At 40.4% G+C, this 20,273-nt stretch overlaps 1 long non-coding RNA gene across 1 annotated transcript in view; it reads left to right on the top strand.

The window, feature by feature from the left end:
- LOC137637302 (uncharacterized) overlaps positions 1 to 20,273 on the top strand; it is a 73,624-nt gene that overhangs the window by 41,414 nt on the left and 11,937 nt on the right. The window contains exons 6-7 of the long non-coding RNA XR_011043538.1: positions 704 to 2,723; positions 17,599 to 17,711. This is a non-coding gene — a long non-coding RNA (uncharacterized lncRNA). The remainder of the gene's footprint in view (positions 1 to 703; positions 2,724 to 17,598; positions 17,712 to 20,273) is intronic.

Raw genomic sequence — 20,273 nt, 5'->3', positions numbered from 1 at the left:
TTTTCAAGCACATTTTGCAGTATATTTTTTTTTTTAAATTTCTCTAACAGCCTTAATTTTTGTCATAGAGAGGTCAGGTTGGTCTTGTTCTTTGGAAAATGCCTGAAGTTTCTCAAAAAGTTATCAAAAATATGCAAAAAAAAAAAATTTAAATAGCAGTTTTTTGCAAGGCTGTACCGGTACGTCCATGGGGGTAAAGGGATGAGTTTTGTGAAACGTACCAGCACGTCCTTTGGGGGTAAAAGGGTTAAGCTAATAAAAGGTATATCCATGTTTGCAGTATTCCCTGGATTTTTGGTTCTATTTCAAGTTATTTATTAACTTTTGTTAAAGAAACTTAATGTGGTATGCATGATGGAACAGTGTTATAATTTTATCAAGAAAAGTTGATTAAAATAGATAACAGATACAAGTTTTAATACTATATTTGATGTAAGTTTTAACGATAAATTTTCATACAAAAAACTATTGCTAGTCGATTTGGTGCTCACTCAATTTGAAACTGTACTGAGCCCTAACAAATGACATTCCATGCTACTATGCTAGCATTTACTCAACAGCTATTAGTCTAGCATTTTCTACATTGCTTTTACTTGATAGTTTTATTTGTTATTCCCCATTTTCTTTTTACTGTTTAGAAGAGTTTCAAGTTTGATAATCCAGTATTTAAGATTGGCTTTCTATATATGACTTTTATTTGCAGGTTTGTTACTACGGAAGGAAACGTTTGTAGTTCGGAAAAGAACAGTCATGCTGTTAGGATACCATCCACCCCATGCGACACTGAAATATGGAATCTATTGGTAATATGAAAAAGTTACCTGCTAGGGGTACATTGGGCATAAGTGACTTGCTCTCACTGTCGGATGAAAGGATGTCTTCAGGAGACTGAAAACTGATGATCCGTTGAGGTGATAAATCCTCGAAAACGATGGATGTATAAGAACCGCTCGATGTATAAGAGAATCGTGTTATCCGGAAATGATCGTCGAAGGCCTCAACTAAGTAAACAGAAGACAGGAGATGCAGAATGTACATTCAATTCGAGGCATTTCAAAATAATGGATGTAAAGATCAAGTTAAATATCCTAGTCGTGGTTATATATCATGTCTTGAAATTCGACTGTGTAAATGTTAAATCGAGAAAATGATATAAATTAGAGACAGAGTTGATAGAGGTCTCTAGATATTTCAGTTTAAAGTGTGATACTTGTGCTCCCGAGAGCAGTGTCCTCATGTTAGAATGGAACGAACTTAGATGACGAGTTTTCAATAAATTCCTGTTAAAATTCAGATCTTAAGATTGGAGAACATTTTTTTTGTTCGTCGTAGTTTATAGTGTTTCTCGGACAAGTGCTAATTAATTTAGTTTACTCCAAAAAATTATTAACGTGGGAACGGTAAAGTTTACGTTGGATTTTAACAATCTGTTGGAATGATATCAATTGCCTAAAATAGTGATTGTAAGCAGTTGTTAAAACTGGATCCATGTGACTTTGTTAATAATACAGTAGTGCATTTAATATTAGACAAGGAATTTTCATCTCTCCAGTGCAAAATTTTTATAACTTGTTGATAAAGCAGGTTAAGATAATAGGTACAGTAATTGCTAACCATTAACAGTAATTTAGACAGTAATTGAAAGGTCACAGACTAGTGAAAACTACCTTATGGTGTCTACTGAAAATGTAATTTGATCGAACCTAGAAAATGGTATAGCCTACTCCAGAAAAAGTAAAGATCTTTACTTTAAGGGCTTCTTTTCGGTTCCTATACAGCAGGGGAACCCCACTCTACAAGACAACTTCACAGTCAGTTTATCATGTCCGTTTGAAAGCATTCAACATTTCACGCTGCATATTGCTCGTTTAATGTCAAATCCACACTATCAAAGCACTTAGAGAACAAGAAAGTCTTCCGTTGAAACCTTAATATCTTCAGTCTTTCGAATGTCTATTGGGAGTTTATTGTATAATCTCGAGACCGTATATTTAAAAGTCTGTATCCTACATATATCTAGGTTCCAATAATTTGAAACTATCTAACTCTTTTCGTGTCAAGGATTCCACGACATAGGAAAGGAGCACCGAAGAATGTTTGTGGAAGCTACTGTACGTCAAGTGAAAATAGTGTAACAAAACTCAAACATTACAGTACTGTGTGGACTCTTCATTATTCGAGCCTAGATATAGAAACCTGAACTGATAATCTTCCTCTAACATCAAAACACGTGAGTGTCTTAAGAAAAGCGTAGATAGTACTCTTGAAACAGCCTGTAGGCCTACCAGAAGGAAAAAAATAGGCTGGAGTCTGTGTTCTCTCAGAAATAATTTGAAACATCAAGCAAGTGAAGATCTAAAAAAAAATGTTATATTACATCGCAGCTAAGAACAGAAAATACTTAGACCTATAAAAACATTTTTTGATAAGAGGAATTTTGATCCCAATTTACATCATAGATATACGAAGACACTTCCCTCAATTTTGTGGGATAGCCAACATCAAACAAATGATAAAAAGGGGACCTTTCCTCTCTAAGTTCCTCCCATCCTGACGAGGGACTCAACCTGAGAATTTTTGATAAGAAGACTTAAGAACTAAGAAGATATGAAATTAGAGATTTGAGATGATGCCACAAGGGAGAGTTTGGCAAATGGACCTACATGTGGACAGATATTATGACCCGCAAAATTCATCGTGGATGCCATCAAAATCTATCAATGGTGAGTGTCCTAATATTACAAATTCTTAATCCAATATCAGCTCCTTAGGAGATTATTTTCAGATTGGACTAACAATGTGTGGTGTTCATTCATTGAATATGCAAATCCTTAATGTTAGCATTGAAATAATGAATTGCAACCCAAATTCAATGTAGAGCACAAGTCCTGAAATTCTAAACGGAAATATTTCTATTCATAAAAGTCACTTATTGTACGATTGACAATTAATTTAGGTGTACTGTAGTGTTCAAAGTACATTTTTGGGGTTTAGTGTTCTGGCCATTACACAAATAAGAAATTTCTTCCTAGCATTTTGGTTTTGGTATTAATATGAAGGGTACAAAATACTATGATCCCTTACCTATGAACTCTGGACTTATTAGTGTTGAACCCACTCACTTTTGAAATAGCAAATTTCCATGAACGTTGGACTAACTTGCAGAAGATGCATTATGGTTTTAACATCAAAATCACTTTTGTATTTTCCTGTGCCTCACAAAGCCCTGTTAAATCTTCTGTTCCTCTTATAGACTTTATAAAGCCGTTTCTCATGCATTCCAGAAACCTGATCTAAGCTTTTTAAGTTCACGATATCCATTTGCTCCTTTTTTTTTTAAGTTTCTTGATTTGTCAATCACTATGTTTTAATTTGTTTTATGTAGGGTTTTAGAGAATGTTCTTCAGAGACCACAGCATACAAGAAGTCGTATTTGTTTTCTCTACGAGTCAAATCATTTAGATATATTCCCTTACATATACACAAAGTTGTAGATATGAAGGAAAATATCCAGAGCATTGCTGTTTTATTAGCAAGTCAAATGAACGAAAGTACACAATCATTATTGTTGTGGTAGCTTATTGGAAACTTCCCTGCCTGTCAGTCTGTTGGACTGGCGTTCGAGATCCGCTCAAACTCGGTAATTTCTGGTAGTGTACAACCTTACCGGCACTGTATTTGTGAGCTAGATATGTTGGCTTGCAGGGAGCCTATAGGTCTACCAGTTGAATCATCATCAACCATGGCTGGGCATCCCTGGTTCTAGCTTGGATGGAGAGGGCTCTAACGGTGGTCACGGCTTAGGTGCTGATCCTATGTATATATAGTCATTCTCTATGATATTTTCCAGTCCCTTGCCTCGGCTATTCATGAACGACCTTTAAACTCTACAGGAGAGATAGAAATGAAAGTTAACATAAGTCAGGACACCAGCAACAAAGTGTACAAATAATTGCCCTTTATTCAAAAACAAACATTAATAGATTAAATATTCATTACGATCCCAATTAACGACTTAGAATACATTAATCCTCACTGTATCCCATCTTCAAAGTGATGAGTGGAGTGTACAATGAAGGTAAATCACTCATTTACAGAAATTACTCCCCAATGCAACAAGGGGATTAAAGCTTTCAAAGGAATCCCCAAAGCTGGAGTCCTTTTGTGGAGGATTAATTTTATTTTATTTGCTTTAGTTTTGCCAAATAGAGAGAGAGAGAGAGAGAGAGAGAGAGAGAGAGAGAGAGAGAGAGAGAGAGAGAGAGAGAGAGAGAGAGAGAGATATATACCGAGCAGGTGCAGGTATGTATGTGTGTTTGTGTGTGTTTTGTCTGCGGTGTGCCCCGCCGAACAAGTGTTGGTTTGTAGCGATTGTTTGTAGTGGGAAAGACTGTTGGTATAATTGAGGTTTGTTTACATTTTTAGCTAGGTTAGGGCGGTAATGAATGTCTTGGCCGAAAACATTTTCTATTTAACTGTTGCAAGAGTTGGTTGTATGTTTTTTGTTCATCGACCAGCAGGCTTGGAAGTGATTTTTTTGTATTAGCGTAAGTAATGTTTTCATTTATATTTGTTAGGCGCGATCATGAATGATAGAAAAGTTTATTATTTATCCTTGATTATAGTGCGATAGTTTAGTTAGGTAGGAGTGTTCGTAAGCGTTTTTCTTTTTTGCAGGCCGTAATTCCTCCTTTGGAGAGATTTTTTTTTTTGTGGATTGATAGTTACTGACCTGGCCTGTATTAGATTATATTAAGACTACTCCTTTAGACTCCTTTGTAGTTTAATTTTGGCCTTGAAGGTGTGGCTTGCCAGCCGTATAGATATGAATACCTTGCTGATGACGAACCGGACCGTACAATGAATGTAGGATTAGACTGCGGATCCTGTACAGTGATACCTCTGGATACGAAAGTTTCTGCTTACGTAAAATTCAGGGTACGAAAAGCGATTCAAAGATTTTTATGCCCCAGTATACGAAAAAATTTTCATGATACGAAAAGCTTACGAGATCCCAACTCGTCGCCGAGAGTACAGTACCTTTTTTTTTCAGGGTATCAACCCTTAATTTAGGTGTACAGGTAACAATACACCTTCACTGATCCAAATGCTTTACATACAGTACTGTAACTTTTATACAGTAGTAAAGAAAACGGACCGTTTTCTTAGGGCTTGGAGGGGATAACTAGGCTATAACTACATTATTGAATAATCTCATGGTGGTTTCTTAGAATGGATTAGGCTGTTTTTAACGGTTGGGTTAATTATTGAATGATAGAAATGGCTGCATTGCATGTTTATTACTACAGTTTAGCGTGTTTATGAAAGAAAAGGTGTCTTTTCGTAAGGCTTGGAACGAATTAGGCTGTTTACATGTAAAACGCGACTCAGGATACGAAAAAATCAGCATACGAAACCGTATCCTGAACGGATTACTTTCGTATGCTGAGGCATCACTGTATATAGAAATTTGACCCGGCTGTAAATGGATTTTTCCCTTGATGATGATGATGATGATGATGACGACGACCACCGCATAAGATTGCACAGTCGAATTGACTGTACGATATTGTTGGCCAGTGGCATTAGGCTACAAGGACTGTTGCCAGTGTGAATTAAGAGTTTTCTCTTGTTTTGGCATTATTTTACCTTTTTTTGCTGGGTTACTGAATATGATTGGTGTTTCAGTGTTAAGTAATTTATTTTAGTCTTAATTGTGCTTTTGGTACTGTGTGTGGACTGACGGTGTTGGGTATATTAAAAGGAAATTGTTTTCCTATTATTGGCGAGTTCTCGATACCCTCACGCACCGATGTATACAGTATATTTTTGTGTGTTGTTATTTTTGTTTGTGTCAGATTTATGATCCTCGAGTTTCTTGAGCGTTAAAGATTCAGTTAGCTGCTTGCTAGGCCTGTCCTAACCTATTGCTGAATATATTGTCAGCACCTCAGTCGTTTGGTCCACGGCTCCTTATTCAACATACTCAGAGCAGCCCTAAGAGAGTTTAATTCCTAGGGGTTCCCCCATCCGCCACCCGGGGGACGCGTCTGGTAGGAGTTTTCTCTCCCCCGGAGTCAGATTTATGATGTGAGTTTTTTTTTGTTTAATAAGTAAGTAATATAGTTTTAAGGTTATGTTTTGTTTTACTGTTCCCTTCGTGCAATAGTCCAGTTGACGTAAAAGTAAGGGGAAAGTTTATGTCGTGGGATAATTTGTCTGTCAGAGTGATCAAAGGTGTGGGGATTTGTTTTTGACAAAATCTCGCCACATAAATTTGGCGCCCGAACAGGGACTGTCGAGGTGGGATTGAAACTGGACTGTTGGACAAGGGTAAAATAGGTTTAGTAATTAGACTTGAAATAATAATGGTATCGAAATGGAGGAAATGGAAGAACAGTTACAGGTTTTAAAGGAGGAATTGCGGTTGTCTAATGAGCAAGATGAGAGGTTGTTGCTGGAGAATGTGAGGTTAAGTTGTGAGAATGAGGAGATGCAAAGGAAACTAAGGGAACTTCAGGGAATTGTAGAGAGAGTGGAAGAGGGTGTTGAGATGAGGATGCGAGAAAATGAGGAACGAATGGAGAAGCGAATGGAAGCTATGATGGGGCAAGTACTGGCTATGATGAAAACTCATGGGAGAAGGTGCAGTCGGAGGAGTGGCTTCTTCTTCGGGTAACGGGTTGATGGTGGAAGAGAACGATAGGGTAAGTGATAATGGGGAAGGTAATGATAGTGATATTGAAAGTAAAGGGACTAGACATAGTAAGATTGGACCGAAGGTTGATAGGAAGATTGAGAAGAAAGGTAAAGATAATATGAAGAAAGGTCAGGGTGTGAGTGAGGATGATCATGAATGGGTGAAAGTGGTAAGTAAGAAAAACGGTAAGAAGGGAATTGTTAAAGATAGGACTTTGAGTGTAGAATAAGATTCATTATATTCAAATGAGGAAGAAGGCAACAAGAAGGGAGTAGCCAGTGAAGGTATTAGTGAGAATGAAGTAGAGGAAGTTTGTAAGACTGTTTATGAGAGAGGTACCTAGGTGTGAAAGGTTTAATGAACATAGTAGTGATGTATATGACTTATTTAGGGAATATGAAAGGTTTTGTCAGGCTAAGTATGGGGATAGTAAGAGAGTTTGGGCTAGGGAGTTGGGAGAATTTTTTTCAGGATATTTGTTGACGATGTATTGGGCGGATAATGAGTGTAGGAGATGTTGAGTATGAAAGTGTAAAGAAGAGAATAATTGAACAGGTAAAACGTATGAAAGGTAGTGTTAGGTATAAGCGTAAAAATGATTTTGATGAAGCACGAATGAAGGTGGGTGAATCAATCTCGATGTATATATGTCGGTTTGAAACTTTAGCTAGAGAGAAGTATGGGGACGAAGGAATAAATGAAAATAAGGAACTAATGAAGAAGTTTTTGGGTACAGTACTAGAGAGAGTGTGTGTGAGTTTATTAATTTGAAACGGAAGGAGAAAATGAGGTGGACTAAAGAGAGATTGACTTCGGATGATATTTTAGGGATAGTAGAGGATAACGAGTTGGATAGGTGTATGAAAGAAAGTAAATCTGTGAGTGTAAGAACTGGATTGGAGGAGAGTGTGCCAGAATTTGGTGGTTTTAGAGATGTTGTTATGAGAGGGCCAATGAGGGTAGCTGAGAGTGTAGTAGATAGAAATGTTAGGGCGAGTAATGTAGGAATACCCATGCCGAGAAATGAAGGGTTTAGACAGGAAAATCAAGTTTGGAAAGATAGAAGTGCTAGTCCACAGCAAGGTAGGTTAGGTAGTGGTATCCGTGAAGAGAAGTGTTATAGGTGTGGGAAGGTAGGACATAAAAAGAACGAGTGTAGATGGGCATTAGGAGCATGGTTCGGGTGTGCAGAGACAGGGCATTGTATTAGCGACTGTAAGAAAGAGAAAGTGGTTAAGTGTTATCGGTGTGGTACGACTGGGGATGTAGCAAGTGGATGTAGGAGTAATCGTACAAATGTGATTTGCGGTAATTGTGGTAAGGATGGTCATTATGCGAGGATGTCCCAGGAGCAGCGTGCTAAGTGTACTGAATGTGGGGTGAATGGGCATGTAGCAAGGGTTTGTAGGAAGAAGGGATTAAGTCAGCCAGGATGTTCGGGAAACTAATTAATCAGAGGGTTCAGCTGGGTGAGTCCTCGTGTGTATGGGGAGTGAATGTGATGCGTGTTCGTGAGGGTTTATTGCATGAAGATGTGATGGGGGAATGAGCACAAGATTGCATGAGTGGGAAAATGATTTTTAATGGGGTAGAGTTGGTTGGTTTGATTGATACTGGGTGTGGTGTCATATTAATGTTTAGGAATGCATATGATAAGGTAAAAGAGGTTGGTGAGTTTAAGGGATGTAAGGGTGAAGTAAAATGCATTGGTAATTTGCATATGCCTGTGCAAGGCAAGTTGCGGGAAAATGTTATGATTGGGGGGGCTGATGATGGAGGATAATGATTTTTATGTGGTCGAGGGAGCGAATGAGAAATATTGCGTACTGCTTGGGTATAAATTTCTGAAAAAATGTGGTATGATTGTACATCCAAGTGTGAATATGATAGAAATAAAGGGTAAGGGTAATATTTGTGAGGAATTTTATTTAAAAGAAGATGGCAGAGTGAGTACGAAGGTGTGGAGGGGAGTGCCGTTGATAGCAAAGGAAAGTGTAAAGTTATCGGGTAAGAAAGGTGAGGCTGTTGGCGTAAAAGTTGCCTGGCCGAGAAGTCTGGGAATTTCCAATAGTGACAAATATGAATTTGTAGTGGAAGGTATGGAAGCAGGTAATTTGGTGAAAACGAGCGCGTATATATATGATGGTGTTATGAATATGCAGGAACCTCAGGGTATGTAAGTTTGTTGTCGAGTGATAGAAGGAAGAGAGTATGTGGTATACGTGAGGGCGATTGCATGGGATGTATGTATACAGTACACTGATCGATGTAGGGGATGAAAGATATGTTAAGGCAAGGTAAGGTAAAGAACGATGACAATTGGGATTACGATACGCCGAAAGAAAGAATCAAGTTAGATGAGAGTATAAGTGAGGTCGAAAGGGAACAATTGCTCAAGATGTTATGGGATAAGGGGAGAGTTATGAGTCTCGGTGACGATGATTGGGGGGGGTCAGACCTGCCAGAATTTAAAATAGTTCTCAAGATGATACCCCCATATATCAGCGTCCCAGGCATTTTTCTCCGCCTATTGCCAAGGAGATAGAGGAGCAGTGTCAAGAATTATAGTGTATGGGTATAATAGAAAGGAGTGAGAGTGCCTGGAGTAGCCCTATTGTCCCTGTACGAAAGCCTGATGGAAGTTTACGCATGTGTATTGATTATAGGAAGGTGAATGAAGTGACTGTTAAAGGACGTTTTCGAATGAATGTGGTGTCTGATTGTGTTTATAAGATGCATGGAATGAAAGTTTTTACTAAATTAGATTTGGTGCAGGGCTATTACCAGATGCCTCTGGCAGAGGGGAGCAGGCCCATTACGGCATTTTCGAGTAGTAATTGTCACCATCAGTTTAGAAGATTAGGTTTTGGCCTTGCTAATGCGCCTGCTGCCTTCCAAAGGGCGATGAATGTTGTTTTGCCTGGGTTCGATCGACAGAAGGTGACTTTTTATAGATGATATTCTGATTGCGAGCGAGACAGTTGAGGAATATATGCAGTTGCTTGAGGCAGTGTTGAGGCGGTTAATTGAAGTTGGTGAGAAAATTAAGCTTGAGAAGTGTACGTGGTTGGCCAGGGAGGTGAGATTTCTTGGGCATGTAGTGGGTGAATCTGGTATAAGGAAGAGCGACAAGTTTGTGAATAAGGTGCGAGAATTTCCACGTCCCCAGACTTTGCGTGAGTTCTGAGGTTTTCTTGGTTTGGTTGAGTTTGGTTGCAAGTTTGTTAAAGATTGTTCAGGTATAGGGAAGCCTTTGAATGAATGGACGGGTAAAAGGAATAGTACGAAGTTAAAATGGGATGATCAGATGATAGAAGCATTTGAAAGGTTGAAGGATGAGGCCACAAAAGACATCACTTTGGCATTTCCAGACTATAGTGAAAATGCGAATACAGTATGCTAGAGTTGTGTACGAATGTGAGTGGGGTTAGTATGGGTGGTTGTTTGGTTCAAATGCAGAGGAATTTAGAGTAATAGCATATGTTAGTAAAGCATTTAATAAAGCTGAGCAAAAGTATTCGACGATTGACAGGGAATTGGCTGCAATACGATTTTGTGTGAAAGCATTGAAAGTATTTCTGGGCTCCGACCTGTGCCGCGCAGTGAAATACTCCTAGAGCACTATTTCTAAGGAATATAACTGCTATATATTACCAGAGAAAAAAAGCATAGGAATGCCAGGTTGAACCCAGCTCGCTCACCTATATAAGGTGTCGGTATAAAATACTGGGGCGTGATAATTCACAACCAGAGGTCTCGCACTATTTAGATATCTCCTCTTCAAAATCCCCGCCACAGCGAGGTGCCGTTCAACACTACTACCACTAACCCAACCCACGCCAGTGACGTCACTCCTTTATAGCACTTGTTGTTATTAAGTCTAGTTGTTCAGGATCACTTGTTCAGCGGGCCAAAGAAAGACTCAGAATAGCGAAGAGTAATCCTAGACCTGTCGCTTCTGAATTCTTACATTTAATGCGACAAGTTTCACATGCTGACCATCTCTCAGGTGCGGACCTTGCTTATCTGTGGGGCCGTCACCTCCCCTATGGATCTTGCAGATGTTTGCTATCATGTTCCGAAAGCAAGGCATTTTCGTCTGTTTCTAGGCTTCAACTAGGCAAACTGCCTCACAGCAACTACAGAGTGATAATCTCTTACAACAGTTTTGGTTCCAAATCAACTTCGAGAAATCTCGTTTGGTCCCGAGGACAAGTTTCAATGGTTAGGATTCAATGGGTTCTATGCTCCCACACTCTGTCTCCCAACAGCCAAGAGGAGCGATATAGCAAAACACAATACGTTTTCTCAAAGACAAATTGTCTTCCAGAAGAAATCAAGAGAGAATCCTGGGTGCCCTCCAGTTTGCCTCAGTAACAGATATACTACTGAAGGCCAGACTGAAAGATATAAGCCGAGTATGGTGCTCCAGGAAAACGAGTAATATCGAGACAAAGGGCTCGACTCCAACCAATTCTGAAGAAAAGACTTCAACCATGGACAAAGGTCAAAATCTGGCAAATCCGTTTCCTTACAATATCCACCCCCAAGCTCGTCATTTACGCAGACGCCTCCCTAACAGGCGGGGGGGGGGGGGATACTCTCAGTACACGAAAGTCCTGGGACTATGGTCGACAATATTCCGCCAACTTCATATCAATGTTTTAGAGGCCATGGCGGTATTTTTGACCTTAAGCAACCGGCTCCAGCCAAAAACCAACATATCAGGTTTCTTCTAGATAGATAGTGGCGGACGCACTTTCGAGGACAACTCCGCTGGAGTCAGAGTGGTCACTAGACCCAATGTCCTTCAGTTGGATTCTTTCTCAGGATCCGGATCTCCAGATAGATCTGTTTGCAACAAAGTCCAACTACAACTAGAGTGCTACGTAGCTCCCAGCCCGGATCCTCGGGCTTACGCCACAGACGCACTATCATTAGTCTGGAACACTTGGGAGAGAATTTACCTATTCCCACCAATAAATCTGTCGATGAAAGTGTTAGACAAGCTCAGGACTTTCAAAGGCCAAGTTGCTCTAGTAGTCCCCATCTGGCCCAAGCACAACGGGTTTCCCCTTCTGGTGGAACTGGGTCTCCACCTCGACAGATCCCCAACCCAATACTAACACAAGCAGTACAACTCGCTGTGTGTTAGCTTCCTCAAATTCAGAATGCCCTACCTTTCTGGACTTTATGAAATTTGCAGCTCAAGAGGTGCAGATATTGATCCTCAAATACGTTATTTTTAGAATCAGATAAGAGGGGATCCACCCTTCGACAGTATGATTCGGCTGTTATGAAACTTGCCAGTTTTTAAGGGACTCAAAGGTTGAGACGATGACTATGAATCTGACAGTAACCTTCTTCAGAATTTTATTTGAATCAGACTTAGCGACTTGTACTATTACCACAAATTAAGTCACCCTTGAAGGTTTTACAATTGGCTTTAATATTGCCCTTACAGATTCATACTTCTCATCCATCCCGAGAACCTGCGCCAGATTGAAACCATCAACTCACCCTAGCTCAGTTTCCTGGTTTCTGAATGACGTACTTAAGTTGGCTTCAGACACTCTTAACGAGACTTGCCATTATATTCCATTGGTTAGGAAATCCTTGTTCTTAATGAACCTGACTTCTGGCGCCAGAATATCAGAACTTTCAGCCTTGTCTAGAGATCCAGGTCATATTGAATTTCTCTCGTCAGGGGAAGTACTCCTTTCCCCTGACAAAAGATTTTTAGCGAAAATGAGGACCCCCAGGACAGACGGTTCCCCTGGAAGATTGTCCCACTTCCGCAGGACCCATCTTTATGTCCAGTAAACACTCTGGAAGCCTACTTAAACATATCTCCCGTTCAGTCCTCAGGGCCCTTACCCATTAGAGAAGGTGAAGAACCATCATCCTGAAAGGACTCAGACAGAAGATTCTGCATTTCATTAACGGGCTACCTAGAATCATTCCCACATCACTCCCTCACGTCCATGATATATGAGCTGTAGCTACCTCAGTTAATTACTATGAACTTCACTGGACTTACTAAATATACAGGCTGGAAGTCTCCAACAGTATTTAAACGCCACTGCTTAAAACCTCTGGAAGCCTTATATTTGCTACAGTGGCAGCAGGGAATGTGATTCCTCCTGAACATAGTGAACCTTAATCAACTATGTCTTGCTATCCTCTTACCTGTTATTTTGGATTTTATTTTACTTCCTCAGGTATTGTTCCAAGATTTGGGACCATTTCTCTGGTACTATTTCACTGCGCGGCACAGGTCGGAGCCCAGAAAAGGGATTTTGACGAAGGAAAAATCTATTTCTGGGCGAGAGACCTGTGCCGCCCAGTGAACCCTCCCTTGACTTCCCTCCCAACATGGGCCCCAAACCTTGGGTGCTATGAGGAGTGACGTCACTGGCGTGGGTTGGGTTAGTGGTAGTAGTGTTGAACGGCACCTCGCTGTGGCGGGGATTTTGAAGAGGAGATATCTAAATAGTGCGAGACCTCTGGTTGTGAATTATCACGCCCCAGTATTTTATACCAACACCTTATATAGGTGAGCGAGCTGGGTTCAACCTGGCATTCCTATGCTTTTTTTCTCTGGTAATATATAGCAGTTATATTCCTTAGAAATAGTGCTCTAGGAGTATTTCACTGGGCGGCACAGGTCTCTCGCCCAGAAATAGATTTTTCCTTCGTCAAAATCCCTTTTTTGTATGGTGTAAAATTCATTGTGCATACTGACCATCAGCTGCTAGTGTATATGATTAGGAAAGAGAGTGTGAATGCTAGGGTTGGTAGGACAATAGAGGCCTTGAGTGAATTTGATTTTAGGTTAGAATATGTACTGGGGATTAAAAATGTGATAGCAGATGCAATGTCGAGGATGCATGGGAGAATGGAAGATAAAGAGAGTAATCAGAATTCTGAAAGGTTGCCTGAAGGTTTAATGGCACTCGAACAGGGACTGGCCAGATAGTATTACATTGAATCCCTCTTTGGTTCCGGCCCCATTTTGCCTTATACATATACACCGAATAGTCTGGCCTATTCTTTATAAATTCTCCTCTTTAGTCATACACCTGACAATGTTAAGATAAACGAAAAATTCTTTACTCAATGGGTTAACTACTGCACCATAATTGTTCAATGGCTACTGCCCACTTGTTAAGGATAAAAGAGACACTTTAGCTATGGTAAGTAGCTCATTTAGGAGGACACTAAAAAATCAATCCATTATTCTCTAATCTTGGGTAGTGCCATAATCTCTGTACCATGGTCTTTCACTGTTTTGGTTTAGAGTTCTCATGTTTGAGGTTATACTTGGCCATACACTTCTATTTGTTTACTTATTTCCTTTTCTCACTGAGGTGTTTTCCCAGTTGGAGTTCTTTGTTTATGTCATCCTACTTTTCTATTAGATTCGCGAGTAAGTTCTAGACGAATTAGATGCCCAGGTGTCAGCACGAAGAAACTCGCTGAGGGCTGGGATGTCCGTGAAGATCATATCTCCGGCGTACACATGTCAAAGGAAATACTATAAAGTCCAAGGAGCCATCCCCACCCCCTTGCCACTTGACCCTGTGGTGTCTGCTCTAGCGCATGGTGTACCAGCAAATTAATTGTCCTCCCAATCTATTGTCTTTGCAGTCTCTGACGCTTAGAATGTGAAGTGCGTGGCTATGGCGACCTTTGAGGCAGTTTCCTGGGTGGATGGACCACTGGTCGGGCACTGTTGGTTTCCTCGCCAACACAGAAGAGCTCACACACCCTAACAAGCATGATACTTTAAAGAACATTGTACTCATCGGAGATATGGCAGTGGAGTTCCTCGCTCATCAAGGTGCCAACCAGTAACTAACTGGCTCCTAAAGAGATTTGATGGTGTGGCCTCCAAATTCCGGAGACAGATTCTCTGCATGCATGGAGTGTTACAACTAAGAAACATTTCCATCAATGGTCACTCCATGTTCCCAACAGAATTTGTTTAGACAGTGGCCGAAAAGTGGAGGGGACTCCCTTCTCCACCATGCTGTATCTTTTAGGTAGCCACAGGTCTTGCCCACCTCCGGCCAACAAAAATTGTCACCTATAGCAAAACAAGCGTATAAGGGGATGTCGAAAGACGAATCTCGCTCAGTACAGTCCACCTCCAGGCAGGGAACACAGCAGCAGGTGCCCATTTCAAATAGACAGTGCCGAGGGTACGGTCAACGAAGAGGAAAAAGGTAAGGATGACGCAGGCACCTGGGCGTGGCTAATCCTCCCACAGCAGCACAGGTGAGGTGATGCCTACAGCTCAGAAGTTGGAGGTGGTTACATCATGGAGCTAAATAACGGGCGGTGGATGTATTGCGCTTCAGATAACATGTACCGTTCATCAGCTCTCCCCCTACTATGATTCCTCCATTGACGATGTTATTTTCCTTTCGTCAGGGGTCAACGAAGGACCTCTCTCTTCGGTAGAAGTTCAGACCATAGTAAATTAGGGTTCTTTCCAGGAGGTCATCAATGGGTCCCCAGGCTTCTTCAGTTGACTCTTTCGTGTCAAAAAGGCATCTGGAGGCTGAAGACCTCTTGAGAGTTAAATGAGTTAGTTGTGTAAACTCGATTCAAAATGGGGACAGCAGTCATGGTCAGACAGGTAATCAGATCATTAAACTTTATGGTGACAATAGACCTGAAGGATGTGTACTTCCAGATCCTAGAACAGCCTACCTCAAGGAAGTACCTCTGGTTCGTCATAGCGAACAAGGTGTATCAGTTCAGGGTGCCATGTTTTGTTCTTTCAGTGGCAATGGCACAAGTTTTCACCTGACTGTTCTCTCTGGTATTGGCCTTGGCTCATGCCAACAGAATCGGTCTATTACGTTATCTAAACGATTGGTTCTCTTGCCCAGACAAAGACTTATATATATATATATATATATATATATATATAGGGAGGGTAATAAAGATTGACTCTGTAAATTGAGAGAGGTCAGTTCTCTTTCCCAGACAAAGACTGATTATATAGGAAGGGAAATAATTTTGACTCTGTAAATCAAGAGAAGTCAGTTCTCTTGGCCTGACAAAGACTGATATATCTAGGAAGGGAAATGAACATGATCCTCAGGATAGTTATCTCATCACAGGATCGTCTGGCTTTCCTGAGGAAGGTGCCCCTCTCTCTACTTCAACAATCTCAGCTGCTGTCACATCGGTGGCAGAGCCTCCTTGCATCCTTGAAATGCCTCATTACGAAAGGACATCTCCGGACGTGTTCCATTCAGTGGCAACTGAAGAACTACCAGTCTCAAGGCAGTTACTCTCCCGGGAAACAGGTTCTGATAGGGGAAGAGCCGAAAAGAAACGTGGAGTGGTGGTTAGGCAAGACCAATCTCCTAATGGATTCAGCTCTCCTCTCACCCTCTCCAGAACTAGACTGTTCATGATGCATTAAAGGAAAGGTGGAGAGCATTCCTCTTGCAACATCTGTTGTTAGGACAGTAGTGAGACAAAGATTGTTGGTGCCACATAATGTTACAGCTCAAGGCAGCCCTGTTGGTCTTGCAACACTTTTGACCTTTCATGACTGGTGACTTAATGGTGTTGATGAGTGATAACACCACAGTGGTGGCTTACAGAAACAAATTAGGAGGTACTGTTTCACTGCAGCTCTGCCAGTTAGGAGTGGAAATTTTGGAATGGGCTGGGGACATGGCTATCACCTTGTCGGCCCACTTCATTCCAAGCAAAATGAACATTCTAGCTGACAAGTTGATCAAGAGGATGCAAATAGTTTGATCCAAGTGGTCTTTGCATCTTCAGGTAGCGAACGAGATTATGACTATGTAAGGTTCATCAACATTAGACTTAGCAAGGGTTGGGGGAGGGGTGGGCAGTGCTTCCCAGCTGCTAACGTAAATACTGATCAGTTCTTTACACCTTGTTATGAATTTTAACAGCCATGTACTACAGCTTCTTGGTTATCTCTCTAATATAAAGGACTCAGGTTTGTACAGTTAGAAAAAATACAATTACTTTCAAAGTTGTCAATTATTTCTTTTTAATAAGAAAGAAATGACAAATTTGAAAGTAATTATAATAGTACAGAAAGTCCTCAACCTAAAAACTTGGTAGGTTCCAAGTTGAATTATATGTAAGTTGAATTTTGTAAAATTTTGGCCTGGGGTAGACTTCACCCATTTCACATGGCTATAATTTTCTGCGGAAAAGTCAACAAAGTCCCGTTTCATTAGGCAAATACCGCCTTTCTTACTGCAATAAATTATATTTTGTTTTATTTCAGTACTTCGTTATGAGTTTCTGACTCGATATCTGAATTTCAGTTAGATTTGTCTTCTTATATCCCAATGTTTATAAGTTCAGGACCTGTATCTACCTTGTAATCTCAATTTTATGATTATATTAAGTTTCTGCAAAAGAGGAGGGTTGCAATTTGAGTTAGTTACAGTTAGCATTCCTGGTACACCTCGCTCTGAGGAGGTGGCCGTTTTCTCAACATTACTGAGAGGAGAGAGTGTGTGTGTGTGTGTGTGTGTGTGTGTGTGTGTGTGTGTGTGTGTGTGTGTGTGTGTAGCCCCGCCGACCACTAATGTCACCAATCCCTACACTATTCGTTGGTTACTTGACTACAGTAAGGGAATGACACGGTGCACTTTCTCAGAGTGTGGTGTGCCAAGAATTCCTATATCCAACTATACCTACATTGAAATGCCATTGATCACAAAATAATACTAAGTGTGTGTGTCCTATCTTGTGAGCCTTGTAGTACAGTAATAGGAGCTAAGATTTTTGATGTTTGAAGCCTGGTCAACCCCATTGTTCTGATTTTAGAATCTTTTTAAGCCGATGGATTTTAGATTATAATGACTTAAATTTCTTTTTCATTCCAGAAAGTTACTGCCTTTTTTCCAAGACAAATCTTGAAGTTCTGATGTGATGAAAGTTCCTATGGAAGATGCTTTGTGAATTCTTAAGGAGATGATCCATGCTCAGCACTGATAAGGTAGGTTTTCATTAATAACTGTTAAAGATTATTCATTAGGGAAAGTGTTTTAGTAAGGTAATTATATTTCATTTAAAAGGAGTCAAAAGTACGGGCATAGAAATGAAATATTGTATATTAATGAGGTCTTGAAATTCAATGTGAAATGTAAGGTGGTCAGTTATTATCAGTTGTTATTGCCAGTAGTTTGTCAAATATTCTAGAAATTTGTGTATTCATGTGTGCAGAGTAACTTGTAATTGCACGAATAGAATGACTTTGGGAAGTAGAATTTATTAATATTCATAACATTGATGTGCATGTGTATGAGTGTTGTAATTCAAGGGGTATTAGTTTGTTGAGTGTGGTGGGAAAAGTGTATGGTAGAGTACTGATAAATAGGATTAATGATAAAACAGAGAATGCAATCTTAGAAGTACAGGGTGGTTTTAGAAGAGGTAGGGGTTTTATGAATCAGATTTTTACAGTTAGGCAGATATGCGAGAAATATTTAGCAAAAGGTAAGGAGGTGTATGTTGCATTTATGGATCTGGTAGTAAAGCATGTGTTAGGATAGGAAATGAAGTGAGCGATTGGTTTCCGGTAAGAGTGGGGCTGAGACAGGGATGTGTGATATCGCCGTGGTTGTTTAACTTGTATGTTGATGGAGTGGTGAAAGAAGTGAATGCTCGAGTACTTGGACGAGGATTGAAACTGGTAGAATAGAGTGACCATGAATGGGAGGTAAATCAGTTGTTGTTAGCGGATGATACTGTACTGGTTGCAGATGCTGAAGAGAAGCTTGGCCCATTAGTGACAGAGTTTGGGAGGGTGTGTGAGAGAAGGAAGCTGAGAGTTAATGTGGGTAAGAGTAAGGTTATAAGATGTACGAGAAGGAAGGGTGGTGGGAGGTTGAATGTCATGTTGGATGGAGAGTTACTTGAGGAGGTGGATCAGTTTAAGTACTTGGGGTCTGTTGCAGCAAATGGTGGAGTGGAAGCAGATGTATGTCAGAAAGTGAATGAAGGATGCAGTGTTGGGGGCAGTTGAGGGAGTAGTAAAAAGTAGAGGGTTGGTCATGAATGTAAAGAGAGTTCTATATGAGAAGGTGATTGTACCAACTGTGATGCATGGCTCAGGGAATGAAAGCGACGGAGAGACAGAAATTGAATGTGTTTGAGATGAAATGTCTAAGGAGTATGGCTGGTGTATCTCGAGTAGATAGGGTTAGGAACGAAGTAGGGAGGGTGAGAATGGGTGTAAGAAATGAGTTAGCAGCTAGAGTGGATATGAATGTGTTGAGGTGGTTTGCCCATGTTGAGAGGATGGAAAATTGCTGTGTAAGAAATGAGTTAGCAGCTAGAGTGGATATGAATGTGTTGAGGTGGTTTGGCCATGTTGAGAGGATGGAAAATTGCTGTCTGCTAAAGGAGGTGATGAATGCAAGAGTTGATGGGAGAAGTACAAGAGGAAGGCCAAGGTTTTGGGTGGATGGATGGAGTGAATGAAGCTCTGGGTGATAGGAGGATAGATGTGAGAGAGGCAAGAGAGCGTGCTAGAAATAGGAATGAATGGCGAGCGATTGTGACGCAGTTCCGGTAGGCTCTGCTGCTTCATCCAGTGCCTTGGAAGACTGTGGAGGTAGCATCAGTAGGGGATTCAGCTTTATGAAGCTTCATCTGTCGTGGATAATGGGGGAGAGTGGGCTGTGGGACCCCTAACAGTACCAGCCGAACTCGGTTGAGTCCCTTGTCTGGCTGGGAGGAACGTAGAGAGGAGAGGTCGCCTTTTTTGTTTCATTTGTTTGATGTCGGCTACCCCAAAAAATTGGGGGAACGGCCGTGGTAAATGTATGTATGATAACATTGAAGTAGAGATAAATACAATAACCAGGAAATGGGAAATCCTTAGTCTTTGTAAGACCATCCTTATGATATTTTACCAATAAGTCTGGGTTCATTAATGTATTATATAAAGTCTGATATTCAACAAGTACAGAGATAAAGTGAGGGTAGTAAGCAGCTTGTTATCTGAAAATGACACCTAATTTGGGGAGTATCATCATCATTATTACTAGCTACGCTACAACCCTAGTTGGAAAAGCATGATGCTATAAGCCCAATGGCTCCAACTGGAAAAAATAGCTCAGTGAGGAAAGGAAACTAAGGAAATAAACTACATGAGAAGAAATAACAATCAAATTAAAATATTTCAAGATCATTAACAACATTAAATTAGATCCATCATTTGTAAACTATAAAAACTTCATAAAAACAAAAGAAACAAGATGGAATAGTGTGTAGCATGCTTGAGTATACACTCAAGCAAGAGAACTCTAATTTAGGTCTGGGATAATATATTACTAAATGTGAGAATTTTTTAAATATTCCGATAAAATTCATTGTAGCGGGATGTCAACAAAAACAAACCCCCCACACCCTTAATCACTCTTACTTTCTCAATATCCCACAATACAAACTTTCCCCTGACTCTACTTCAAACTGGACTATTGCACGAAGGGAAAAACAAACAAAACATAACCTTAAAACTATATTTACCGCAACCGAAAACAAAATCACACAT

Source organism: Palaemon carinicauda, unplaced genomic scaffold (genome assembly GCF_036898095.1).
Source record: "Palaemon carinicauda isolate YSFRI2023 unplaced genomic scaffold, ASM3689809v2 scaffold64, whole genome shotgun sequence".
In the NCBI taxonomy this organism is placed as follows: domain Eukaryota; kingdom Metazoa; phylum Arthropoda; class Malacostraca; order Decapoda; family Palaemonidae; genus Palaemon; species Palaemon carinicauda.
Note: the sequence above shows the minus strand (reverse complement) of the source record. Positions and strands in the feature narration are given on the sequence as shown.